We start from the raw sequence: 6,140 nt of genomic DNA, 5'->3' as shown, positions 1-6,140 counted from the left end.
TAAACTAGAGGAAATGAAAAAGAACCGTGAATAACAAGAAATATAATGGAAGAAAAATTGATGAGTCTTGGTGACAACCTCTTCATGAATCTGTCTAGTGTCTATTAATGCATAATATTAAAACAATCCCACATACATTTATAGATAATAGATACCTACACTCACACACACAGACAGACACTTTCCACTCAATCATATGCACACTATATTCTGATCCCCATTATGGCTGTCAGGTATTAATCATTCATATGCTCTTGACAGCCCATTTCAGTCCCATTCTTTCAGCACCCTGACCACTCACACATATTTCTCATGGCTCCAAGTACAACACTCCCCTGACTGATAGCAGCCCGTGTCATTCCTTATGTCTTCTTTGCATTCAACTGTAATCAATATTAAATTCCTGAACATTTAGAGTTCAGCTAATATCAATACTCCTTTAGCCAAGGCATTGTTCTCTAGTTGTCAGGGATTTATTTTATGTTGTATAATTTTTTTTTAATATTCCTTTGCCTGATTCAAGTTCATGTATAGTTCAGTGTGTGATTATATGAGATAAGGTCCATTTTTCTGGCTGCATTTGTGATGACTCAGAGTATTTTTGAAGCATCTTTGGTCTAAAGATGCTTGTACAATTACTCCCTTATGCATTCACTTTGCAATTTAGATTTTCTAAGAATTTTATGAGTTTATCTCCAGAAAGGTCCTATCAGTTACTGCTTCAGTACCCAACCCCACTCATTGGTTTTACTGATGAGGAAATCATCCTATAAATGTTAAGAGACTGTAGCCTGGACTTCTTAATTTCAGTCCTGTTCTTTCTCTACTAGAAGGTGATACAAGGAAAGGTAGGGATATGTATGTTTTCTTGCAATCGACATAAGGATTAGAGTTAGTGGTCGCTGAAGACCTGGTCACTGGAATCTCACTGGAGCAAAGGTTTAATTAAGTTTAATTCCTTGTGATTGCCTCTTTTTGTGTGTATTAGAGTTTTATGTGCTCATTCCTAACATCCACCTAGGCTGCAGGCTACTTGAAGGCAGAGGCCATGTATTATGTGTCCTTATATCTCACACAATACTTTATTTGATACAAAGATCCTAGGTCATATTATTTGTTTATTTGACAAATACTGATTGAGTAACTACTGTGTGTCTTCCAGGCACTATTCTAGGTATTGGGGATATAATAATAAGTAAAGAAGACATAGTCTTTACCCCCATGGGACATATATAGAAAGAAAATAAGACATTGAACAAGTAAGATCTAGTAGAAAAGGCAATATTCAACAAATAATAAGAAGTCTGATGAGATTTATAAAAAGGAAGGGTTAAATCTATGGGAACAATGATCAAGAAACCACCACCAGTCCCTCCCCTTTCTTTCCAAGCTCCCTCTTCCCCTACCTCACCCCTCCCTGGATCAGTGACACAAAGCTCCTATCACTCCATGACTTCTGGGGCTCCTTCTATTGGTTAACATAAGTTGGTATCTCAGAGCAAGTCTTGTTGATAGTGGTTCTCAGATGGGAACAAGTAAGAGTGACAAGCTTGCATTTATTCATTCATTTATTGAGCATTTATTCTGTGTGAGATACTATGAGCAAAAAAGTAGTCACTGCCATTGTTGGGGAGCACATGTTTTAAACAAAAGAGCATACAAATAAAGGTAAAGTTACAACATCAATAAACCCTACACTGTGCTATATGAAGTTAAGAGTGTATATAACAAGGTCATTTGATTCGTCTAACATCTTAGACACAATAACCTGCAACCTCGTGATTCGCAAAACCTGAACTCTCAAGGTCTATGTCAATATAAGTCAGCTATTCCATGAGCATCTCCAATCCATTTTTCCACATTCACTCAACATCAATTATTAAAATGTTCTTCCTTCTATGGAACCTGGATGGACCCTCAGTGTTCTAACCACTGCAATTACACATAAAGTTGACCCCACATTTTTTTCAAGTGTTTAAAAACAGCTGCAAGACTTCCCCCTTTCTCAGCCCTGGAATTTCAAACATTCCATCCTATGACATGCTAATTGATCCCCATACAATTTGCCACTACGCCCAGATGAAGCCTCATACTCTATTTCAACATAGCTATCTAGGCAACTATAATCAAACGAGAGGCCCAATGCATGAAAATTCGTGCACTTGGGGGGGGGGGGGGGGCAGGTCCCTCAGCCTCGCCTGCACCCTCTCACAGTCCAGGAACCCTCAGAGGATGTCCAACTGATGGCTTAGGCCCACTCTCCATGGGCCTAAACCACAGTCTGGCCTCCCTCTGCAGGAGGTAACCAGCAGGCAGATCAGGGGGGTGGTGCCGGCCAGCAAGTGGCTGGCCCTGCCCCCCATTACCCGCTGCCATCCCCTCCCTCTGCCCGCTGGCACCTTCCTTGGCTGGTCTGGTGCCGTGCACTCACTGGCCCCACCCCCCACCTGGTGGGTGGTCGTTCCACCTCTTGATCTATTTGCATATTATGCTTTTATTATATAGGACTAGAGGCCTGGTGCATGAAATTCCCTCAGCCCAGCCTGCACCCTCTCTAATCTGGGACCACTTGAGGGATGTCCAACCACCCGTTTAAGGCCTGATCCCACTGGGATCGGGACTAAAACGGGTGGTTGGACATCCCTCTCACAATCCAGGACTGCTGGCTCCCAACTGCCCTCTCCTGCAGGCCTGGTCCCCCCCAACTTCCCTCCCCTGCAGGCCTGGTCCCCGCCAACTGTCCTCCCCTGCAGGCCTGGGTCCCCTCCAACTGCCCTCCCTTGATGGCCTGGTCTCCCCTAACTGCCCTTCTCTGCCAGCCTGGTCACCCCAACTGCCCTCCTCTGCTGGCCTGGTCACCGCTAACTTCCCACAACTGCCCTCCCCTGCAGGCCATCTTGTGGCGGCCATCTTGTGGTGACCATCTTGTGGCGGCCATCTTGTGTCCACATGGGGCAGCCATCTTGTGTATTGGTGTGATGGTCAATTTGCATATTACTCTTTTTTTTTTAATAAATCTTTATTCAGATTATTACAATTATTTCTCCTTTTTCCCCCCATAGCTCCCCTCCACCCAGTTCCCACCCCACCTTCTGCCCTTACCTCCCCCCCACTGTCCTCATCCATAGGTGTATGATTTTTGTCCAGTCTCTTTATGAACACCACCCATACCCCTTTCCCCTGAGAATTATCATTCCACTCCTTTTCTATGCCCCTGATTCTATTATATTCACCAGACTATTCTGTTCCTCAGGTTTTTAATTCACTTGATTTTTAGGTTCACTTGTTGATAGATATGTATTTGTTGTTCATAATTTTTATCTTTACTTTTTTCTTCTTCTTCTTCTTTAAGAATACCTTTTAGCATTTCATACAATACTGGTTTGGTGGTGATGAACTCCTTTAGCTTTTTCTTACCTGTGAAGCTCTTTATCTGCCCTTCAATTCTGAATGATAGCTTTGCTGGGTAGAGTAATCTTGGTTGTAGGTTCTTGCTATTCATCACATTGAAAATTTCTTGCCGCTCCCATCTGGCCTGCATAGTTTCTGTTGAGAAATCAGCTGACAGTCGTATGGGTGCTCCCTTGTAGGTAATTAACTGTTTTTCTCTTGCTGCTTTTAATATTCTCTCTTTGTCTTTTGCTCTTGGCATTTTAATTATGATGTGTCTTGGTGTGGTCCTCTTTGGATTCCTTTTGTTTGGGGTTCTGTGGGCTTCCTGGACTTGTAAGTCTATTTCTTTCACCAGGTGGGGGAAGTTTTCAGTCATTATTTCTTCAAATAGGTTTTCAGTATCTTGCTCTCTCTCTTCTTCTGGAACCCCCATAATTCTGATGTTGGTACGCTTGAAGTTGTCCCAGAGTCTTCTTACACTATCTTCAACTTTTGGAATTTTTTTTTTGCTTTTTGCTTTTTCAGTTGAGTGTTTTTTGCTTCTTTGTATTTCAATTCTTTGACTTGATTCTTGTGTTCCTTTAGTCTGTTGTTGGGTCTCTGTATGATATTTTTTATTTCAGTCAGTGTATGTTTAATTTCTAGTTGGTCCTTTTTCATATCTTCGAGGGTCTCGTTATATATATCGGCCTTTTCTAGGATATTCTTGAAAAGCCTTATAACCGTGGTTTTGAATTCTATATCCAGTCATTTGTTTTCCTCCATTTCTTTCGTTTGTGATCTGTTTCTTTGACGCCACATTTTCACTGCTTCCCTGAATTGGTAGGGTAGCTTTGTGTGCTAGGTTTTCTATATGGCCCAGTGGGTCGGCCTCCCCAGTTAACCTGAGGTGGACACCCTTGGTGCACCCCTTTGTGTACAGCCTTGTTGTAGTTAAGTCTTGATTGTTGTTGGTATCACTGGGAGGAATTGACCTCTAGGCCAGTTGGCTGTAAGGATCAGCTGTGTCTATGCTGGGAGAAGTTCGGTGCTGGAGACAGTCTTATAGGATTAGACTTGCCAAATTGCAATAGCCTCTGTGCTCAGCTTGGATGGGGTGGAGTCTCAGGGCGGAGCAGACAGTCTTGGCTTCCCGTCAGCCTTGCCCTTGCGCACACGCACGCGCCTTCAGACCTCTGCCTTCCCCGGCTCCTGAGTCTCCGCCCGAGAGTCCAGACTCCCCCCACAAGAGCGTGGGTCCCCAGGGGCTCACCTGGAACCGGGGTTCAGTGCAGTCAGAACTGGGGCCCAGTGCAGTCAGGAGCCTCCGACTCCCTTCCACTAGGGAAAGCCTCTGGCAACCTCCACAGCCTTTGTGCGCACTGGCACATGCGCGCCTTCAGACCTCCGCCTTTCCCGGCTCCTGAGTCTCCGCCCGAGAGTCCAGATTCCCCCCACAAGAGCGTGGGTTCCCAGGGGCTCGCCCGGAACTGGGGTTCAGTGCAGTCAGAACTGGGGTTCAGTGCAGTCAGGGGCTTCCTTCCCCCTTCTGCCAGAGAAAGTCAGCCAGGCTCTCAGCTGCCCTTTCTCTCTGCGTGCACAAAGACCCTTTACCGTACCTCCAATTCTCTGTGAGCTTTTCTCTTTCCTTCTAGTTGTAGAATTTTCACTCAGCCAGCTTTCCTGTGGTTCTGGATGGTGTCCGTTCTGTCTTTTAGTTGTAGTTTGGAAATTGTTGTGCGAGGCAGCAGTTTAGGTGCTTACCTATGCCGCCATCTTGGTTTCTCTCACATATTACTCTTTTATTAGATAGGATAATAGCTTTTAGTATGAGGGTTGAAATTTTTTGCCATCCAAGCCTTAGCAATGTCTCTAAAAGTGGACTGCATTGCACTGAATACCAGGCTCTAGCATTGGGTTCTAGGCTCCCATTCTAGCCTCCTTCTGAAGATTCTAAACTCCATTATTAATGCTGACTATTCTAAGTATCCTATTACCTGGCATGTTTTTTCAAATACTATGTGGAGTGCAGAGACCCAGACAGATGAGTTCATATTCTCCCGCCACTATCTACCACTTTCTAGCTTGGACAGCTCTGACTCCTAGAGCAATTACAGTAACATTTCACAAACCTTTCACATACCCCTCAAATAAACAAATAGTTAGAATCAACCAGTATGTGAGGAAAGGAAAACCCAGCCTGGAATGGAAACATTAACAAATAAACCAACCTTTGAAGAGAAATTAGACTTATATAATCAGAAAGAATCTCTCCCAAAATACTGTACTTATCAATTACAAAGGGAAAGGTAATGACATTACAGTGCAGACACTAGTCAGATACCAACTTAAACAAGTGATGAAGGTAAAAATATCACCAGCAATAATATGTGTCAACTTCATAAATCCCTTGATATGATGCACTGAGAAATATGTATACAAGACCACTTCTGTAATATACTTGTCAAAAATTTATGCCTTCCATGTAATCATGAAAAAAATACCATAAAAATCCAAATTGAGTGGCAGTCTACAAAGTAACTGACCAGTATTTATCAGAAGTGTCAAGGTCAGCCCAGCCAGCATGGCTCAGTGGTTGAGCGTTGACCTATGAACCAGGAGGTCACAATTCTATTCCCGATCAGGGCACATGCCCAGGTTGCAGGTTGCAGGCTCAATCCCTTGTGGTAGACATGCAGGAAGCAGCCAATCAATGATGCTCTCTCATCATTGATGTTTCTGTCTCTTTCTCTCCCTCTCCCTCTCCA

This window comes from Plecotus auritus (genome assembly GCF_963455305.1).
Source record: "Plecotus auritus genome assembly, chromosome: 9".
In the NCBI taxonomy this organism is placed as follows: Eukaryota; Metazoa; Chordata; class Mammalia; order Chiroptera; family Vespertilionidae; genus Plecotus; species Plecotus auritus.
Note: the sequence above shows the minus strand (reverse complement) of the source record.